The sequence below is a fragment of the Plectrocnemia conspersa genome, unplaced genomic scaffold, assembly GCF_051122295.1.
Source record: "Plectrocnemia conspersa isolate PC_06_02 unplaced genomic scaffold, ASM5112229v1 ptg000002l, whole genome shotgun sequence".
Classification (NCBI taxonomy): Eukaryota; Metazoa; Arthropoda; class Insecta; order Trichoptera; family Polycentropodidae; genus Plectrocnemia; species Plectrocnemia conspersa.
In genome coordinates this window covers 5,747,290-5,771,247 of record NW_028277166.1, presented here as the reverse complement: position 1 = coordinate 5,771,247, position 23,958 = coordinate 5,747,290, and the positions used below count along the sequence as shown (strand labels likewise).

General features: G+C 33.5%; 1 protein-coding gene across 3 annotated transcripts in view; it reads left to right on the top strand.

Moving 5' to 3' along the window:
- The window catches only part of Khc-73 (Kinesin heavy chain 73), a 135,283-nt gene that overhangs the window by 39,921 nt on the left and 71,404 nt on the right, over nucleotides 1–23,958 (top strand). The gene's annotated exons all lie outside the window — the stretch shown is intronic.

The following is a 23,958-nucleotide window of genomic DNA, read 5'->3' as shown; positions in this document are numbered from 1 at the left end:
CTAGCAATATATAAATTTACGTACTTGACTTATCATTATTTATTTACATGCGATGTATAAATGTTACAAAGAATGTGTATTTTTTGGTAATGTTATATTTTCACTAGTGAAGTTCAAATACATTTTCACCATTAGATATATATTTCTACTCGCGAAATTATAATTTAACTGATATGAAACAGTAGCGAAACGTCCATTTGCTGTTCTACCCCAAATCTAACCTAATGAAAGTTCTAAAACTAATTATAATTTTAGAAATATCATTAAGTGAAGTCAAAAATATAATCTAAGCTGTCTCATCTCGTCGCATCTCGCATATTGCTCCATAGTTTGTCTGCACTTGTTAATTACACTATTTTAAAAATATGATAGCTATCCTTATCGATATTACTACGATTGGTGAAACTGAATTTTGGTCAATAGGAGGGAGCAAAAACAATTATCACTTCTCAGAAGTCAAAAATTCACGTCAAAAGCAATAAAATCGTGTCGGCGCCGTCGCAGTGGGAACGCTCGGTAACGAGCGTTCCCAATGCGATGGCGAAGGCACGATTTTATTGCTTTTGACGTGGATTTTTGACTTCTGAGAAGGGATAATTGTTTTTTGCGCTTTCCCTATGGGTCAAAATTCGGTTTAGATGTTCTTCATTTGATTCTTACTCATTTAAAATCGTAATATTGTAAAAAAGTCTAGCTCCTTATCGTTCCATATTTTGTAACCACACTTTACGTCATACCAATATTTCCATATTTTACAGATTATCAGTCCAGGCCTCACGGCCTTATTTCAATTGATATAAATTTTGATTATGTTTGACTTACAATTAATTAGTCGTGTATATCGGTTAAACACAAAGGGTTCAAATTAAAGTCGAAACAAAAAACAAAAAGAGCAGCTTTTTATATATCCTTTTTGTGTCGCTTGTCCGTTCGGCTCCCATATCCGGCGCCATCTATCTTGTTCCGCATTTGTACTGTTGCAGATCCTAGTGTCGCAATTATATTGACATTCGGCTCTAGTTTTCCACAAACCGAATCGATTTTCGCTTCGTGATTGATGGTCGGTAAACAAAGTCTTGGAAATTTCGCGAAATTCAACGAAAATATCACATACGAACGCAACGCCGCATTGTTTTCGCGAATCGGACTTACGCAACGGCGAAAATAATATAATTCGAATTTTAGTACTTTGTTAGTAAGAAAAATACTACTGCAATGTTTTAAAATTGTTAAATATTACAAAGACAAAACGATATATATGCTTTCGGGATTTTATGGGTTCGCCTAAAGATACGCAATTCAGCCTGCGACTATTTTCAGTTATTTTTCTCGATTCGAGAAGCAGTTTAGCTTTGTAAATAGTCGCCAAATTACATTTTAAAATATTCTTAAACATTTGACCGCAGTAGTTAGTACATTTTATTGTCGGACATACTTTTCAGACTCATGTAGTATATATTATATTTTTTAAATTAAAAAAAAATATACGAATAACGAAGTAGATTTTTCTTACATATTTGGGTATTTAACAAATTATCTTCTGTTATGGAAAATGCTAATTGTTATGAAAAATGAACATATTTTTTTAACACATTTAAATTAAAAAATACTTAGTGTTGAATTTGATCGTGTAGCGCAAAATTCTTGAACAAAATAATCATAGATTAATAAATGTTTGATTAGTTGCACAAGATGAGATTTTTTGTATTTTACATATTGTAATTTTAATTTTGTGATTATGAAAAAATAATACTGCATTAGGCCTGTAAACAATCAATGATAATTTTCCAAAAATTTAATTAAGTCTCAAGACCATGATAAAATGTAGGTAAAATAAAATCAATACTTCCAAGAGAAACTCAATATAATGTAAATTTTAAAGGGTGAGATTCGGCCCATAATGGTTTCTTGTCTAGTCCTTTTAATATTGTCTTTATTTATGGTAAACTTTCTAACAATTAGAACATGATCCTGGTAAATAAGTTAATTTAATAAACCAATTACTTTGCTTAGATATCCATCGTCTGTGGTGAGGTCACGGTATCAACCCTCGTGGACATAGCTTAATTTGTGACCTCATCGTTACACGCGACCAATCGATTCTACACGGTTTTTCTTACATTAATAAAGACACTATTTTACGACTGCGTTGTGTGTACACTAGTAATTAAACCAAAAACTTTACAGCGGCGTCTAAACAGTGGCGTTTCGACTTTGAGAATCAACACGAAGCGCTTCACCTGTGCATACATTAAACGTCCCGAGCTTTTGACCTGTGTGTATAAATACAATTTGGGTGTATGTACTATGCATACACGTGCACACAAACCGAGGATTTTGGACGTTTAACGACGCAAAATAAAGCGGCAAACCAGAGAGAGATGCGGGACTGAAGACTGTCTCGGATTTGCGATAGTTTGCCTACATTTTTTATATCTGTGTATATGGCTATTGTACAAAGCCACTGGTGTTAAGCTCAGTGGATGTATTGTAAACATGGCACGGTGTTTGATTGGCCATGTGCATATATTTGAATTTAATAGTACAGTTTTCGCCAATTGAAAGTTTATTTTATCAACTTTGATGTATAACTAACTTTCGTTTTACGTTAATACTGTTAAAAAAATACGGATATTGTAAAATTAGGACTGTATAATTGCGTCAATTCTGAGAAAGGTGCATTTTTTTCGTCGTCCCAGCAAGTGCATAATGGCGAGCCTCCAACTCAACACGTGCGCCGACCTTTTTCTGTTATATTCATAGAAAGGAATATCGAAGACATTTAAAAATTAAAAGCTTGTAAATAAAATACTTTTATAACATCTTAAAAAAAATTATTTTGACGTAATCTCACCTTTATTTAATTTTAATAAATTCTTGTATATTGCCTGGCGTCGATAAATACAGATTTTCAATTATTTTAGGATCGATCTCCTTTTCCCACACTTCCATGATATGTTTTTTCAGCTCCAATGAAATTTTTGATTGTATATTCTTAATTAATTTTTATTTTATGATTGCCTATAAATTTTCAATAGGGTTCAGTACGTGCCTGTTTCCTTGCCATGATTCCCATTAATCTTTGAATTGTGTAATCTATAGATAGAGGAATAATTTAGTGAAAGTTTGAATGTAAAAATTGGACTCATAGAACGAGCTCGATGGCATGGCGAAGAATCGACTCGCAAAATGGGTTCAGCAGTATGTTGGGAAAGTTATTCAATGGTTGGAATAGAGTCGTTTTAAACAATCAATTTATATATTTTTGCATTCATGGTGCTCTGTACGAAATCATGCACTACAGATCATCACATAGGGTGAGTGCTTGATTAATCGATTAATGCATAAGGGATGAAATATTTCGCTTTTTCTACGGCCCACAGACGCTTACCATCTGCTCCAAACAGATTAAATTTGGATTTGTCGGAGAAAGCCACTCTTCTCCAATCTTCGACGGTCCAATCGCGATGAGCCTTGCCTATTCAATGTGATTCTTTTTCATTTTCTCAGTAAGTAGCGTTTTTTTGCTAGCTTCAACCAAACGTCTATTCACTGTCTGTCTTGAAATATTCGAGTTTGAAGTAGACTATAATTCTGTTTGTATTTCAGCAGCGGTTTTGAATCGGTTTTTTTCTGATATCCTTTATTCTGCGGTCTTCTCGAGCAGACGTCATACGCTTCCGACCTTGCATCCTCTCTAGAATTCCTGTTTCGCGATATTTTTTAATATATTTTCGAATACCAGAACCACTAAACCCCACTCTTCGCGCTATCTCTAGAATTTAAACATTTTCTTTGAGATATGCTATTATTTTAGATTTTACCGTGATCGACACTTGTTTTAAAACTCTTCATGATTTTCGAGACGTGCAACTGATCATGCTTTACAAATTAAAATATCTTCTAAATTATTACCACAGATGTGCTTGATCATAAAAAAATACAATAGAATAAGTTTTAAGGAAAGAATACATTTTAATAATAGAATTCGTGAGATATTGCCTATGAAACTTTTAATTGGCCACAGCTGTATATGTATGTGCATTAAAAATATGTCGGGTGTGGCATATACATGAATGGACACACAAAGCAGTTATTTATTAGTGAGAGTTCAGTTCAATGTGAAAAAAAATACTCGCTTCTTGTAAGTCCCGGATTTTCTTCAAAGGAAATGGGAGCGAGCAGTTGTGAATTATACATATATGTAAACTATTTCATAATATAACTTTCTATCGATAAGCAGCTCGAATGGTTTTTTAATATAAATAATAATTTATTATTATTCTACTGCGAGAATTGCGGCTTATCTTCCCACGGTTATGGTTTATATTTTAGCACCTTGCGGATTACTCCACTCCACTGTTTTATGAACCATATATCGAGATGATATGTAACTATTTTACATGTAAATATATAAAATAAAATATTAATGTAACCATTAGGTAGATGGGAATATAAAAAATATTTGCGGTTGTCATATGCGGTTATATTATGCTGTTGAAAATATTATTTTGTACAAAGAGCATTAATTTATAATTTAATAACTGAACCATTGTGTTGGTTAAATAATACAATTTGTGTTTTGTGTGTTGTATATATGATTTTAAACTCAAGTTTTATCTTTTATTGGTTAAATTATAAATATGAAATAAATTTGTAATCGCAAGCTTTTTTAACCAATAAACTAATTGTATACTTAATATAAATTGATAATTGGTGGAAATACTGCTTTAAAAATCACGCAATGTTATAGAAAAAATGAACAGATTTTCCGGTAGAATGTCACATATAGTGGCTACTAAATTAACCATAGTTCTCGTTTTACTGTTTCGGCTGCGAAACAAGCGCATAAAGCGCTTTTTATGCCCTACTCTCCTGCATGAGCAACGAGAACACTTCCACTAATCAGACTATATTTTTTTTATGTTCGACCGACGTATAACGCAGATTTCGAGTATCATGATCGACCAATTCCGGATTCTGGAGGCGTTGAAATGTTGCTTCGTCATTATTGCGTCGTTAAGGGTGTATTTGGCGGTTGTTTCATTCATCGATTTGGTGTGGTTACCGTTTCATCTTAATCTGTCGGATATTTCATGACTTAGTTTCAGAATGGGCGATAAGTAGAATTTAATTTCCGATCGAACGTTTGTTTGTTTTTTATCGGCGTAAATCAGCGAATGTGGGAAAAACGCTGGTTGGAAAATTGAAAAGCGCATTGTTTAAATCGCTAACGCTGGGCCATGTTTGTATGAAATGGGTAATCGTGTTATTATATTTTGATGACTGAAAATTCAATGATAAAGTTTATATGCAAATGTTTTTACCGATTAAACTACGTTTAATTTGAAAGCTAAATCAGATTTTGCAGTAGTAACGTAATGTATAGTGGAGCCTCGGTTTATGAGTATAATTCGTTCCTGAAATGTGCTTTTTTTCGTATTATATCCTGGAAATTGCACTCTTTGTCAGTACGGTTTTATTTTAATTCAGAGTGACAAACATTTATATCAGCTCGATGCTTTATTTTATATGAATAATTTACAAACCGCCAACTGGTTGTTGTCTTATTGTCTGCTTTGGGGATTATTTAATTAATTCGTAACACGGTGGTTTTGTTCAACGCACTATCCCCGTAAACTTTTGGCAAAACATGAATAATTTAACTTAACCGTGTTTTACTAACTGAAACTTGACGCTGCGCTGGCACGAATAATATTTGCGTTCCGTCCGCGACAAACTTATAACTGCCATCTGAAGCTGCAGTAGAATAATATTTAGTTTTATTATGACTTTGATATCGTCGCTCACTCCATTTCGTCAAGTAATTGCCGTTTTCCGGTTCTGTGATATTTCACGAAGAACCGCTGACATCCATGCGAAATAATTATATACGAATCTAAACATCGCATTGTCGTCGGTGAAATTACCCGTCGAGTGTAACGTCACGTTGTAACGGTATAACGTTAAAAATAACAGTTAAAATAATTGTCAATTTGTATTCCGCGCGGCTCGATATTACTCTGGAGATGAGAAAATTTCAATATTGTAAAATATTCAGGATCTCTCCGGACCGTTCGCTGAATGACAAAAACACTGATAAAAAGGGTTATATTGCCGCTTTTTTCATCGCCTCATCATTGATACGTATGTGTTTTTGAATAGTGTCCGAGATGTAAACGCTTTTTATACGTTTCAATAAAATTGAAGTGATCCTTGTGCTTATATATATTTAGGTCAGGGACTCAACCCCTCTTGTGTCTCCCCCAAGGCGCTAGGAAGGATATTTTCGCAGAACACACAAGATGATCCACGAGCAAAAACGCGAAATAAATCTTGTCTTATTGTTATTGTGTGCAAAAAACGACATCTTGATTAATGTTTTATAAGAGAGATCTCTCTTAAGTTTTTTCTCGTTTAGCACCGTCCGTTGTTAATTTATTCTTTTGTAAGGGCAAAGGTCACGACGTAGATTCACCGGGTACATAAATCTGATATATAATGTACAACTCTTTCTCGCATTTCTGTACATAAGCGAGGCATACGTCCCGGGTGAGTTATGTGCTCGGCTCTATTTCGAGTTTACCTGTTCGTTGTTAAAATAGCCGGTCAGATTCAAGGAGTGTTACATTTTGCCGTCGTATTTTATGAAAACCTTGGTCGCCGGCATAAATCGCAGTCCTTCTGCTTTAGAGCGTTTGAGGTCGCATACTTCGTTGCCGTGTATGCATAGATAATAGTAATGTGATAAGCCCTGAAAATGTTTATTTTGCTTGTTTGCTACATATGATTAATTATTTTTTGTTGAATCGCAGCATAAAAACGAACAAAATCGATAAACAATTAGTTCAAGGCTATTGTAAAAGAGTCGAGAGTTTTCTGTAGCTGTTCTTGATTAAGTTAAGTGATTTTATTATTCGAGCGGGTAATGATTTATTTACTATAGTGGCTAAAAGCGAGTTGAACTCTGGCGTTCGGACGTAAAGCTGGACCAGGGTCGGCGCGAAGAGAGAAGCTGCTGCTTTCTCGATTTTCTCCGTCATCGATGTTCAAGTTGCTGATTTGGCGATGTTTTTCTGTTTTTATACAATTGCCTAATCTGTGAAGACTTTTTTGTGAATCTTATGTCATAATATAACAGGCGTTAGTGCAATGTGATGCAACGGAGTAAATACGGTGGTAGGCGAATTCCCAATATACACGCGTTAGAGCGCCACAGTGACGTGACGATGACGTTTCACGCCGGCGCCTAAATCAGTTCCACAAATACTCACAGGCGTCGCTTCATACGCCGCTGCGATCGCGGGATCAGTTGGTCATAGATTGGATGATGCTGGACAATTACAAGATATACCGAAATGAGAACAAATCAATACAATATCATTAAAAAAAGGTTAGGTTGTTTGGTTCTATAGTAATATTCGGCGCGAGCGGTAGCGAGGCGCCTCCAAGACGATGCTAGAAAGAGACGCGAGATGTGACATGGCGTCCTAATGCATGCTTTATGGGAATGCGCATACGGTAGTGGGATACCGGACTAAAATTAAAATCTGTGACATCTATTTTATTAATTATAAATACAGCTTACAATAAAAATATGCCAATGATCCTATGAAGCAATATGCACTAGCTAGATTATTTTTAATTATACATTTGTGAGATTAGGTAAATATAGAAAAACACAATCTGCACGAATCGGTCGAAATTATGTATTTATTATTCATTTCGTTAACTATAAAACATTAAAAAACACGGGTTAAAATGGGATTAGAATCCAGGTTTTTCAGGTAATAATCATTAACTTACCATACCACTGATATGTCGATTAATACAATATTCGGGCCAAATACAGATGTTTGCTATTTTACGTGGGCCGCACAACAAATAAAAAAATATGAATTTAAAAGCACAATAATAGAAATGAATCGAAAATATTCAAAATTATTTATTCATTTGTCTATTCAAAAATCAATGTAATTTCTTATATTGAAACAAAATTTTGCCTATTTTAGACAAATCAGGTTTTTGATTGGAATAGGCTACTCTTAATACAAGATCAAGGTGAGAATCAGTAAGTCGATTTCTTTGCATATTTCATTTTCATGTACTAGTTTCCAATATTCCGCATACTTCTTTTCTTTAAAAATTGCTTTCAGATTCGTATTGTTTTTAAGCTCGATTAATTCGTCAAATGACGTTGTATAGTCAAATCTACGGTGAAAGTTGTTCAATATTTTTATTTCCAAGTGCTAGGGATTTTCTATAAACAACGGACATTTATTGATCTTGAAATCCAGTGTTATTTTATAAGATAAGGCAGCTAAATAATTTAAAAATATAATATAGTTTTCTGGAGAAATGTCAATACCTTATTGATTAGCTTTTATTAGGGTTGAAAAATTAGGCAGCATTTGGGTTTGTATTTCTTCATGATATATGTTTATTTTGTCTTCAAAAGCAAATAATTAATTCGCCATTTGCGAAATGATTTTATTTTCACTCTGTAAACTACGACTGAGATCGCCAATTTTGATGTAATGTCATACAGAAAGGCATCTGTAACTTATATTGTTCTATTGTTAAAACAAAATAAATTCTTGTCGTAAAAGAAGGATCTTTATATTTACTGTCTATTTTTGCAAAGGCCTTTTAAATTTTATGTGGTTCGGTTCTTGTGCTCGGATATAATTCACTATATTTATGATGGTTTTTATCACAGCATTTATGAACGGAATAGCGTAGTCCATAGCGTCTCAGACTAGTAACTCTGAGGTTACGGGTTCGAGCCCCGGCAGCGACACTCAAATTTTTATTTATAAAAATGCACTTTTAATAAAAAAACTTGTTACAGTGACATCTATTGGTTATAAATTATATTACTGATTCCCAGACTTTCAGTCTAGTGGTTAATACTTACGTATAGGTAACCATTATATCTGATTGACTTTCTCAGTTGTAACGTATTGGGCTTACGCTTGTTAGGTTACAACAGAATAATTAATGAAATAAATAAATCTATTTCGCTGATGAAAATACGTGCTACCAAATTTTTTTGATGTAATATGCAGTAAAATGATAAGAGACGATTATTGATAAGGCTTAATGGATCTGTCCTGGATTTATATGTATTGCACAAAAGTCTTTATATATCATTCGCAATCATATTATCATTCAAATATTTCCTCTTGGGTTGCACGCCCCTGATCCAAAGTGTCCTGAGAGCGTTCGACTGTTCTTTTTACAAAGTAGTATTAAACAATAATTCTGTCTCGATAATCGGTCATGATTTTTGCTTTGCATGATATTGAATAAATGGTACTGGCACGTGATTTCTATAAGCGTGCTAGATGCTTTGTTGTTGGTCACTTAGGTCGCATTGTTTATAAATTCTTTTTGATGTATGAACTTTGAATTTTGAGTACTTCATCCCATGGTCTTACAATGTAGTACTCCTATACAATTTTTTTAAGAACTGCTGAGAAAATTGATGTCATTATCATATTACGAAAATCATAATATGACGACACTCAACTATGTCATCCATTATTACTATTTTTCTTATATAAAAAATATTGCGAAAGGGATTCTTTGAAATTACAGTTTAATTTTGCCGAAAAACATCAAGCTTTGTATTACACAATACACTACATAAACAATTCACAACAATAAAGAAAAGCCTTCGAGTACATACCGCACGCGCGTACTGCGCAACTGCGTCCGCTTTTATTTACTCTCCTTATCCATAGGCACAGTGCGTAAGCGTCGAAAATCGACCTCGCACATTTTCATTTCTCTCGTAGTAGTAACACGGCCTAAATAGCCTGGTGGGGGGGTCGTGGGCCACTTTTGACCCTATCCCGCCACCTCGACCCGCATCCCGGCCGCGGCAGACAATGCGGCGCTACCGTATCAAAGGTGGTTCGGATTCAATCACCGACACCCCCGACGGTCGGGAGGGTGTCGAAAAAACATTGTGACATCGACGATAACGAGCCATCGATTTTAGCGAACGACAAGTAAATTAAACCGCCATTACGACGGCGAAAACGCCCTTGAAACGCGACCCTCCTAATTAATAGATTATACAATAATACGAAAAAAACTTGCTTTCGCAATATTAAATTACTTGTGTGTAATATTTTATATTCCGCGCTGGCAGGGGTAGAAATTTGCATACTATTTTTACGCTGCCGGTTGGAAATTGTTCGAGTTTCCGTCGTCGCTTTTCCGATTGTTGTAATAAATATACATAATATGATGTTGTTTGTTTTAGTTATGGGTATATGGAGTTTTTCGTAATTGGCTCCGATCGGCGTAATTCGCTAAAAACCCAGTACGTAAATAATAAATTATTACATTGAAACGATTTATATTTTTTAACGACTAATTAAAACATTGTCAAATAAACTGATAGTCTGCTGAATTTACACGTTAAAAGCGAGCTGTTGATTGAATCATTATTGTTCCATTGTGTTCGTATATAAAACTGACGCCATCGCTCTTCTTTAGGACCTCAAACATCTTATAAACCACGGGAAAAGCCCCGGCGTCAAACCCAAGGGCGTAAGCACTCTCTATGGTGCATGCTTATGTCCTTCGAATTCGTCATCTGCCGAAAATTTCACCTTCTTATGGAAAGCAGTTTTTTTACCTGGTTTTTAGAAGCAGTTAGGCCTTACAAATAGTCGCTACATAGTAACCCAAATCCTTGATATGTAATTTTGCTAAATTTGTACAATTTTGACCTTCATAAATTATCGTTGAAATGAAATAATATTTATTTCAAACATTTTAATTTTGTTATTTAGTTATTAATATATTTCTAATTATATTTTATTATAAATTCTTAATTATTTTAACGTATTTTTTATTACAGGCAAAAATATAAATGCTTGAATATGTATTATATTTCATTTTTATATTATAATTAAAGGCTATATTTTATCGAAACGTGATATCCTCGATTTTCCGGAAGAAGTCATTAAGTAACAAAATGTTTTTTACTCTTAATAATTATAAATAAAATATCCGTTATATATTTTAACATTTATTTCTCCAGTTAAGAACGTAATTTAAAAGTTAATAAATGTTTCATTTATCGACTTTATATTATACCAATAATCAATATCTCATAATTGTTAGTAAGACCTATCTAAAATTTTACTAGTAACTTGCAGATATAAAATCGTCCTTATAAACATATGCTTTTATGTATATGAATCTATAAACTAGCAATGGCTATTTATTAAACACGCTTTGCATAGTAACTTTTTAATCAAAATCTTAATAGTAACTTACATCAAAGTTTTCTACATTTTCCCCAAGAATATTTAATCACCTGTCTGCATAGATTGGAGACGCTGTTCTGGGGTGCTGACAAATACCTAACTGCAGCTAGTTGCATTATATAATAAGTATGTACGTCAGCAACACGTTGTACTATTATAAAATATTATAAATAAGAAAGCTTATGTTTTCATAAAGGTATCTATTATTTGAGAAAGCTTAATGTGAGCGGCAGTTGATGTTGATGCAGGTTAGTTACTGCTCCCACTGTCACATTGCATTGCTTGTATCGTTTTACGTGTTTCAATATCAACTGCACATAAATATTTGATTTGAAATCGTAAATCGAAAATAGTTAATGTGATAAGATAAGAGGTATAACTTTATAAAAATTACCTCTTATCTCTTGCACAATGTCATATGTATAGGATTTTTATTTCGACTTATTCCTATAAATGATTACTGATTATTCCAGATTTTTTGATGTCTCGATACTATTTTAGTTCATAAATGTATTAAAATATGTAATTTGCTGTTACTGTTGATAAAAGCAGGTATTAAAAATATTTTGCGTTCACCATTTTGCTCATCAAAAAACATCCGATCTCGTCAAAAAACATCCAGCCGGTCTTTTACTTAATTACCGACAGATAAGATTTCTTTTGAACCTCAGTAATAAGAACAATGAACCGATTTTAACTTGTAGAGATAAATTCAGTGTCTTATAATATTCGTCGGCTTCGTTAGTTCACTGGACGAATATTGTGTTGTGCTTTTCTATAGTAATTAATTTAAAATATATTTTTTATTTTTAACAGAAAAATCAGTAATTAAAAAAAGTATTAAAAAAAATGTGTAGTGTTATTGCGACGGCAACGGCACGATTTTATTGCTTTTGATGTGGATTTTTGACTTCTGAGAAGGAATAATTGTTTTTTGCGCTCTCCTATTAATCAAAATTCGGCTTAAATGTTCTTCATTTAAAATCGTTATATTGTAAAAAAGTAGTAAATTAAATTCTAGCTTTTTATCTTTCCATATTTTGTATCCATACTTTACATAGCTTCATATCATACCAAAATTTTCTGTCGCCGTTTCTTTTATTTTTTTAGTCCTTTTTTGGGACTGGCGATTGAGAAGTAACCGAAATTTATTTTATTTTTAAACTTGAGGTTAACTTTTACACTTAAAAATTAATAAAATGAAAATAATGACGTCATATTTACGTAAAAATAACGATATTAAATGTTACGCAGATTGTCAATGTTTTTTAAACATTAAAAATACTGTAAAAAAGGTTCCGAAACACCGTTCCACCGCGTTACATTACCAACAAAATTTGTCTTGTCGAAAAATCCATTGCAATTCGGCATTATAATTAAAAAAAATATTTTCTCATTGAAAGCTGTCAGTCAACTGACTAGATGACAACTAAAAAATAATGGAGACTTACCCCTAAATAAACACACAAAAAATCCGAGAATTCCGAAAAAAACTTTAGACATACTGTTAATAAATATACAGTTGTATAAATTGAAAAATTGCTGCGAATGCCCTAGAATTCCGGACATTCAAAAACTATTTCTGTATCATTTGTTGTTATCTTCATTCATGATATTAAATAGCGTTCATTTATTATATCATGATATATGTACTTAAAACTAACTAAAATAGCATCACGTATCGCTAGCTGAGGGGTATGTGCCACACAACCCATAGCAATGCGTATAGCGCTACATACTGTATTAGTAGTATTGTCTCGGATTGCGAGGTGAATTTACGACATATTGATTATGTCTCAGATAAACAAGCTTCTCTGCCAAATAAGCTTTATCTAGTTTATAGCAACGATCGATTTACGGCTGTCAAAGTCTTACAAAGTTTTACAAAAGCCTAGAGAAAAATCTTATTTTAATATATCGTCTCGTATTAGCTGATTGAAATTTTATGAATGGTAAGACTATATACGTATGTCCATCTCAATATAACTAAATTATAAAATGTTCACGTTCGGTTATGAATTATGCAGTTATCCGATGTTTTAATAGAAACAATATATTCAATTTTGTTGGTCAGCGTATTTTTTTTAGTATTATGCTTCTAACGAGAATTTCTCTTTGTTTTATCTTTTATTTCCTTGCAACGTGACGGTGAAACCATTCAAATGACTTCACAGCACACGTGACGCCATTGTGCCGTAGAAAATTTCGTGAAAACTTTCCGTGCAAAATTAAGCTTTCAAAGCTTTCCGCGCGCGCGTCCTTCGGCCGACGTTTTCGTTTACATAAATTTCCACGTGCGGGTTTTTCTCTCGGCGGCCAGCTTACGATGCCGTAAACGGAAAGTATCTTCGATATTATGGGGCGGACTAGGTTTTTTTTTACTCATAACCCCCAGCTCGAGTGGCGTCGTAATGGGCAAAAATGTAGAATCGGGTATTAAATTATACTCTGCCTAACCGAAGCGGACGCAAACGTATCTAATATACCATATTTATAATATCATGAAACTCGAGGCGAGCTTTGTGTTTTATTGCGTATTATTAACCAGAAGCGTAAAGCTCTTGATTAAAATATACATTGAGATTCAAAGAATTAGCACGTCGTGTTTGTCGCTAAACACGCGTTTGTAATATATTCAGACGGAAATCTCTCGTCTTCTTTAGCCTCTCGTCTGCTTCCAGGCTCTGAATTTTCATATGAAAAGAAACGTCAAAAGAGTGTTTTCCATTCATGACGGATTTCTCATAACGGAGGATTATTTGCGTTCGCTACAAAATGCGGCGACCGCGTTTTCTGATGAAAATCCGAGCGGAAAACATAGATGTTTGTTGTGACGTAGCGCCAGGATTGCTGCGCATGTACCTTGTCGATGTATTAAATAAAAATACAACTCACGCGAGTGTTTACGGTCGATCGGAATCGAAGCGATAATGTGATTACAGCTCGTTCGAAGTACGACTCAATTAGCACGCTGTGAAAAACAATTTATGCTTTGCAGCTCTTCGAGAAAAATCTAGTTCGGCAATTGAATCAAAGGTTTTATAAATTTTCCACTTTTCTGCAATCTTCGACGGTCCAGTGGTGAAGAGCTTTTGCCCATTCAAGGCAATTTTTTTTTTCATTTTCTCAGTAAGTACTGTTTTTTTGTTGCTGGGTTTCGCGATTTAAATTCAGCTTCAACCAAACGTCTATGCACTGTCCGTTTGATTGCAATTCTGTTTGTATTTCAGCAGCAGTTTTGAAGCGATATTTTTTATGATATTCTTTATTCTGTGGTCTTCTCGAGCAGACGTCATACGCTTTTGACCACCTTCTTGCACCCTTATATATTTTTAATAAATTTTCTAATAACAGAACCACTAAACCTACCTCTTCGCCCATCTCTAGAACTAAAACCATTTCTTCGAGATATGCTATTTTTTTTAAGTTATATGTTAACCAAATATTTATTTTGCGGTACAGTAAAATCAATTTTGTATGATTTTTATTTATTGTGGTATTATATTCGTTTACTTTAAGGATTGAATCCAGTTATATTCTCAAAGTTGAACCATAAAAATGTTACTGTAGCTTAATAAATGTAATTTGCTCGTGGTAACACGCGTGTGTAACATACTTAACCTTCATGTTTGACTCATATATGTTATTACGTTAAATTATTACAATATACCATGTCCTTTGTGTTGTTGTATGATATCCTTTGTTCGTCAGTCATATTCCTAACGGCATAAGACCATAACTAACGTCTTTAAAACGAACATAATTTTATCTCATAAACTTGCGCCTTTATTATGTTCAAGATTGATTTTCTCACCCGTGTAATTCCGGTGTTATCCAGAAAGTTCCATATTTTTCTTTACGTTTCCAAGTACGCTTTTTTGCAAGCCGCTCATCGTTACGTGTAGTAAAGTTTAAATATTTACATTATTATACGCCTAAGACGAAAACTTGGGCAAGTACAAACTTTATTGCGAATACACAAAGACGAACTTACTTGATTATACAACAGGCGCACTTTTCAAGCGAGATCTTTCACGAAAACTGTTGTGTTTCATATCGTATAAGAATATGAAATATAAAGAATATACAATAAAATATCGTTCAAGCTAATTGTCATTCAATGTCGTTCACTTTCTGATGCAATTCGTCACGATAGTGTTTGCGCTAGAAAGTTGTGCTAGTGCAATTTGCGTTTACGATAAAGCATCTATGTTTTTTAGAAAAGTGTATTTTTCTGGAAATGAAAATTTTTCAAGAGCTGGAGAGATGTTTACCTTCAGTAAAATATCAAATAAAGTCGTTCGGCGCATTTCAATCTATTTTTCTTATTTTTGCATGTAAAGTAACTTGATGCAATATATTTGATTTTGGCTTAATATTATATTTCAGTCTGTATACAAAATAAATTTGCGGATTGACGTCAACCAATTTTTCGTATTATTAGATTATCCGAGAGTCGATATAATCCCAAATTATATCCACGAATATCCTCATATAAGATAAATAACCATGAGTTGGTTAATATTTATGAACGATGGCAGATCTAAAAATTGCTGGAATGAAAATGAAATATTTAAGGTATTGATTGTGATTCTATCTAACAAGCTTATTGATAATAACTATTGGAATATCGAATAGCAATCAATAAAATATTCAAATATATTCGTAAAATTTGAATAATGAATGCAGGTTCATACACATATTAAAGGACGGAATGGCGTAGTCCGCAACGTCTCAAACTAGTAACTCTGAGGTTTCGGGTTCGAACCCTAGCAGCGGAACTCCAATCTGTGTTTATAAAAATGCGCTTTTATTAAAAAACCTGCTGCAGTGACATCTATTGGTTATTAATTATATTACACATAATTATTTATAATTATTAATTAATATGGATATCACCGATTCCCAGACTTTCAGTCTGGTGGTTAATATTTGTAGGTATTCATTATATCTGATTGACTTATTCAGTTGGTACAGATTTACTCCGTTGTTTTCAAATTTAAATCAGTACCAAGTTTTATTTTCGATATTATTGCTTTCGAAAAGATGTTAAACCAACAATATTTCAGACGGATCTTAAATTAATACATTATTCATTTTAATTTGAAGGAGAAAATTTAATAGCAGTCATTAAGAGTAGCTGTTATAAATAACATACATACAGCTATGGGCATTTAAAAGTTGATACGTTATTTTTTATTTTATCAATTTTGATGCATTTTTTACACGTTTTTGAATTTTTAATAAATAATTATTGACTTTCGTTTTCCGTTAATACTGTTAAAAAAATACAGATATTATAAATTAGGAATATATAATTACGTCAATTCTGGGAAAGGTGCATTTTTTCGTTGTCCCAGCAAGTGCATAATGGCGAGCCTCCAACTCAACACGTGCGTGCGACCATTTTTTGTTCTATCCATAGAAAGCAATATCAAGGACATTTAAAAATTAGAAGCTTGTAAATAAACAATTTTTATTACATTTTAACAAAATTATTTTGACGTAATTTCACCTTTATTTTTAATAAATTCTTGTAATCTGCATGGCATTGATAAATACAGATTTTTAATTATTATTAGATCGATTTCCCCTTTCCACACTTCCATGAAATGTTTTTTCAGCTCGGCTAAATTTTTTTATCGTTTTTTCTTAATTGTTGTTTTATGATGGCCTATAAATTTTCAATTGGGTTCAGGTCGGAGCTCTTTCCTGGCCATGTTAATGATGTGATTCCCATTAACTCTTTGAATTGTGTAATCTATAGATAGATGATTAATTTAGTGAAAATTTGGATGTAAAAATTCTTGCAAAATGGGTTCAGCAGTACGTTGCGATTCGAATGTCGTTTTATACAACCAATTTATGTATTTTTACATTCATGGTGCCCTGGACGAAATTTACAGAACCCAATATCTAAGCTGTCATGCACCCCCAGATCATCACATAGGGTGAATGCTTGATGAATCGATTGATGCATAAGGGATGAAATATTTCGCTTTTTCTACGGCGCATAGACACTTACCATCTGCTCTAAACAGATTAAATTTCGACTCGTCGGAAATAGCTACTCTTCTCCAATCTTCGACGGTCCAATGGCGATGAGCTTTTGCCCATTTAATGCGATTTTTTTGTTCCTTCTTTTTCTGTAATACGCGAGTTGATAACTGCTGATGTCCGAACCCAAATCTAGAAATTCTCGATAATTAGAGGATTGTCCACAGCACCCTTTAGACATTTGAATAAATGCTTGTCAACTTATAACTTTCTACGAGAACACCGCGAGCCTTTAAGTTCTTAATAATAAATAAAATAATATAACCGAAAAAATATTGGTTTCGTTATATTTTTTTTTTGTTAAAATAAATTCAAAAGTTAAAATAGAATAAAGTGGCTAGACAATATTTACAAATCACTTCTACGAATTGTTAATTTAACTGTATTTTGTACGAGAAGTTTATAATTATTTTCGTGCCGTGACGCATGCCGCCCCGTTGGGTTCAAAAGTTACCGCTTAATCAGCCACAAAATAAAACATGAAATACGAGTCAATAAAATCAGCTTTATTTCTGAAAACAAAGAGAACCGCGCAGGAAAATTAAAACTTCATAGCTCTCAAGAACTATGAGAGAGCGGAAGCGAATTGAGAAACACAATACGAACGAAAAAATAACACCGCGTTGAAACTACGCTGTTATTTTTTTCGTCTTCAATTTTTAAACCCTCAAACCTTTCCGCAAAACTCTCGCTTCGGAACGACCTCAGCGATAATTTAGCGCTCCGGCAACATAGAAAGTGATGTATTTGCGGCGCTCTCTCGGCAATACGTGTACACCGCGTAGTACGTACACGTTCACGTGCACCGGGAAGTTCGTAATTAAATTTAACAAACCGTAAACATCCTGAATCGGACGCTTTTGGTTATTGTTCTCGGTTCGTTTGCGGCACGTCATTATCAATTTTCGATATCGATTTTTCGGCCGGCTGTCAAGCAAATTCACGTGATGCTCTACTTCTAACTAAACTAACTAAAGTTCGAATGCGAAAACTCGGAGAATAGCAATTAGGGAGAGCGAACTTTGATTGGAACGTTTTCTCTGATGATTTCCCGGGAGCTGATATTTTGCGAATCTTCAATTTAATTCGGCAGCCAAGGAGAATAATGAATTTCAATCTAGGTGGCAAGTTGACAGGTTATACAAGTGTAGACCAAGGCCATTCTGAGATTTCGAAAATTGAGTTGGGAATTATCTCTAAAATAATATTACTAAGATAGTTTTACAGGCTTGACAGCTTTGTATAATATGATTAATTATATTAGTTTCGCAATTTTTTTTATTTTGTAATTGCCGAAAATACACAAATTACGCATACTTCTGAGTTAATACTTTGCGGCTGTGGACTTTCTTAACCTTTAGAAGTCCAAATGCATCTATGTCATGACCAATATATATTCTATTTTTAAACGACTTGATGATAGAATTTCCAGTATTTTATTTCATTAGTTACTTAAGAGATACTTCTATCAATATATTACAATAAAAATATTTAGTAATTCCTAACCATTTTACCTGGAATTGTTAAATTATTAAATTTCATCGTAAAAGCTGTTATTCCATTGATGGCTTTTGAAAACAATTTTTTGACCAGTCTATACCAGCCGCTCAATCTAAAAACTTTTGATTTTACATTTACGTACATATTTTTTAAAATTAATTAAATTACCGTTGTTAATTCAACTCAATATTTAGACAATATATTTTAAGAGTTGATGTTAACGAATCAATTGTCATATATTGTGCCGCTGAATGTTTGATTTTATTCGAAAGTAGTCCTTCAGTTGTACGATAGATTTTTGCGATACATTGTTCATGCTGAAGTATATCATATATAAAAGATGAACTAACTTCGGTAAAGCATAACATGTTATTGTTTTTCGCGTAAAAAGTAATGTTGTAATATATCCATTGGTAATATGGGTTACACATAGGCATTCTGGTTTCTCGATGTTTTTCTTTTCTCGAGAAATGATAATTCTCATTTTGATTATAATAATACAGTATATCATTGAATATATCTTTATATTATTGATGAACAGAGAACTGGATGATCGTTGAAAGGAACGAACTTCAATTGGATTTATATTTGCTTTAATGACCGCGAATAATAAAGGGACTGGAACGGATCGATCTAGTTCGATTGATTATGGAGTGTCGTGTTATGAATAAATTATGAATTTTATTTATACTCGAATCGTAGAGAAAATTTTCAATAAAACAGCTGTTGCTACTTTTCATTTTCCATATTTTAACCAAGATAAAGATTAAATACCTTATTAGATTATAGAAAAAAAAACGGGATTTAAGTTCGCCACCAGACAATTTTTATAGCGTAACTCTGTGGAAAGTCCCCATACATTTTTGAAATCTGCAGGTTCTCACGCGCAGCTGTTTCTTCATCTGATTATTAATGCAGTTACTAGATTATCATAAAGTCGCATAAAAGCAATTTTTTTGTTTTCAAATATCTGGCACGGACTCACATTTTTTTATGCAGCGATATGAAAAAATAGAGCGGTTGTAAAACATTTGAAAAAATATTCGTATAATTTTAATTTTTAACAAAAAATAAGAATTCTTGATTTGGCATTTTTCTCGAGTAAAAACAATGGTTACACTGTAGTCAAAAATATGCGGTTCAAAGTCAATCAGAAAATTATTTGGGTTAATTTGACATATAATATAACGTAAGTTCAATTTATTTTATTTTATAAAAATAAATATACTAAAAACTAACTATCGCATATTTCACATGTGCTATACAAACAAGACATTGATTCATTCAATAAGAAACATTCAAAGTGTTTTTCTAATAATTTTCTTTAATCAAGTACAACGTGAAAATCGGAAAACTTCGTCATTGCCGAAGTGGTTTAAGTCTTAATTGAATCTCCGTACGGTTTTTACCCACTCGGCACGACATTGTTTTCACTTCATTATAAAATTGTTTGTCCAGATTGTTGACCCAAGTATGCCCGGATTTTAGTAACGATCTTGTTGCTGTAATTGTCTGCTTCAGTACACCCTTATGTTGATTTTCGCTGTAGTTAAACTGTGTTCATTTGCTTTCTGATTACATTCTATTTGTATAGACAAAATTGGCCACCTACTTCGAAGTTAATAAGGACTATTAATATTAGTACAATTTATTTTTATCAAGTCTTACAATGGAACACATTGCGTAGCTGGTTCGCGCTCCGCTGAATTCAATTAGTCCCCGCCGCCGCCGGAAGGAAAATTAATCCTGGGATCCAATCTCGGCGAGTGACTCGTCTACGTTTCGTCTCTCACCGGCCAGGGTAGGGTAGAAGCTGTGAGCCTTACACCGAGCCTCTGATTAATTGTATTTGCTGGGAAATTGACCGACAATAAGAGCATGCCCCTGAGGCTTTTCTCACCAAATCATATTTCTTTCCTTTCATCTTAGTTGAAACTTTTGCGTGATGATATTGTAACTAGTTTTGGCACGGTTGACATGCACCGAACACACGGAAGGCCTTCATATGAAATAGTGCGTGTGTCGTATGTTCTGTGTGACCTTGATCGATATGTGCGGCATGTCATGGCATGGTGGTTGCCATTATTGTAGACGTACTAATTTTCGTTCCGAGAATTTTTAAATATATGTTATTTTTCGACTAACTGTTTGTGACCCGCGTTTAGATTAGCTTTTAACTGTACATGATTCTAGTTTAACTTGCACGGCTTATTTTAAAGTGTATATGAATATACGTTTATTTTGTATGGTAATTAATATGCCAATCTGGCCATAGATAAAGAAGTTATCTAGAAAGTATCACGTTACATATAAATATCTAGGACTTGGTTGAACATGGAACCAGTTTTTGAAATTTGCATTTCAAAATGAGATCAGTTAATTTTTCTATTTCCCGGAGACAAATTCCTTTGATGGGGCCCAACTCTTGAAAAAAGCAAGAATATATTTATAAAAATGGTACAAACCGACCTCAAATAATGAATCTGAACTAAACTAAAGTTTTTTGAGATGTACCTATATACTGATGTATTTCAGGTATACGTTCTCTTAGCCCTTTTTATACATATTATACAATAAATAAAACGAGCGGAAAATTGCCTTCAAAAGCACCCACTTTCTAGCTAGTATTTTATTAATCCATCAAATTATATATAGACAGTGGTTCAATTGATTAACCTGACAGTTTCATATGGGATTTGAGGCCATGTCTTTTAAGTATTAGTCACTGACTTATACCACTGGTATGTCGTTCTAGTATATGTATGTATATTCAAGTCACATTTGCACCTGAAATTTTCTATACAGTCATACGGGGAAACGGGGAATGTTTTGTTACTTCTGATATTTAATTTAGTAACTAAACAAATATAAAAATCTGTTGAGCAAATAAATATTCTTTACCGAATTTATATTTTAGGATTCTTTAGAATTTTAGGGTTGGTTGACTTCGCGGCCAATGAGACTCTTCGGTGAATCCTATTAAATTGTTTATTAATTTATAATTACAATTTTGACTATGGACGATAACGGCGTGACGTTTCTCGCGATGAAGGTGTGCAGGTGATGATGTCTCAGGGCTCTGTGGCTGCGTGCGGCGAGTGTCAGGTGTGACATTAGGTCTGTCGGTGAGGGCGCGTGGCTGGTTCCTCCGGATGGCTGCTGGTAGATCTTGGCCATGCCGTCTCTTGGCTCGTGCCTCAGCCGTCTCGTATCGTGCCTCCGATCGTCTCTTGACCGTCTGCCTTGGGCCGTCTGCCCTCTCCTCGTCGGAGTCCGGGCTTATATCCTTTAGGGGGATGCACGCTAGCTGGCCAATCACGATTGTGCATCGATCTCCTAGCCAATCGCTGCAGTGGCTTCTTAGAATTCGAGAAATCGGATGTGTATTTCGAAAGCCAGTTTTTTGTTTCGTTCCAGAATTTCGAATTCTTCGGAAAGGGTTTGCATTGTGGTGATCTGTACCGTTTTGTCACAAAAGAGATTCTCTTAACGACCCGTGCTGTGTGGTCAAAAGAAATCCCTCTTGTGCCATGATGTTTGTCTCATTGTTAATGAATAAACGTTTTTGTTCACGATCATTAACAATGAGACAATCGCCATTCTAAATGTGCCTATATGTGTGGTCGCCACAGAATCATCTGGACTGCATTAACACAAGTCGAATTTAAAAGTTTGTGTTCCAATCATGCTACGTCCATAGATTATGCAATGGGACTAGGTTGTGTGTCAAAATATTGCTACCATTTGTTTGTTCTAAAGGCGAAGATTTTTATATATCGTATTTTCTTAATACCGACATGCGTTTTAACTTTAAAATATTGAAATTTTGATTTTGATGTGAGACTGGCTTTCGCATTAATTTCGGTGGCAATCCCATTAGGTTTTTTTTTTATTTTTTTAACTCAAACAACTAAGCATTTTTTTATGATAAAGCACTACAATAATATATAATGTTAATAATTTATATAATAATAATAACAATCGCCTTATATAAAGCTAGAACAACAAAGTTTTAGTCAAACAAAACACAAAAATTGTCATACAGGAATACTTAACAATATAGGAATTTGCTTACAATGGGCCACTCATACTTTCGAAAGCCATCAATTGCTTTAACACTAACTCTTTAAATAATTTAAATAAATAACACACATTTAAAAACCTCCCGCATTAAATATCATTAACGGATGGTTTCCAAAAATGGCGACTTATAAGTTACGTTTCCACTAAGAAATGTTCGAAATTCGGAGCTAAACAATAATGCTATTGGTCCTAAATGTATCTTCTTTCTAATTCGTCCAAGCTTCCTCAATGGATCAGTATTAATAGTCGATGAAAACTCATGGACCGATAGACATTCAACCGACATTGTCGTCCGATACTGACATTTACATGTTTATCGTAAATCTGTAAATTATATATTTATATGTAATCAGTTCTACCAGCGACTGACAATAAGTTACACCTTTCGTATTTTTGCTAGTAAAAAAATCCAAATATTAATAATACTACGCATATCAATTGCAAAGAGAAAGTATATCAGATTAACAACATTTAACGTTTTGTTTATTATCGTCATTAATGCTTAAAATAAATGTTGCTATAAAATGCTGAATTGAACAATTTTAACTTTCCGAGTAAAACGTTGAGCTCCTATCACTGTAGGTATTAGCTAAAGCCTTCATCCGAGCTATGTTTGTTTTATATTAATTACCATAAGTAAAGCTACTCTAATTAGCAATTTATTGCTAGAGTTCAATAATTATTTATTAACTTAATATAACCGGTACTAAAATTAGTATCTATTTTTATAAAAGTAGTGTTATTCAACTGAAAGTGTTCTATATTTATTACCGATGAAAAATATGAATTATTCATAAAAAGTGTGTGATTATTTGTATCCTTATTCGACGTTAGCGTGCTCCAAATTCATTTTTTATTAGAGTGCATGTATTCTAACAAAAATAAATTATCATATAGCGTTGTTTGGAACGAGCAACCTTCCCTGTTGGTGTTGTTCGGTATTTTTATTCTAAGGAATGCGCTAGAAACATGCAATGCAACTTTAAAAAATAACAACTAACGACATTACATAATTATCATTACACATTTC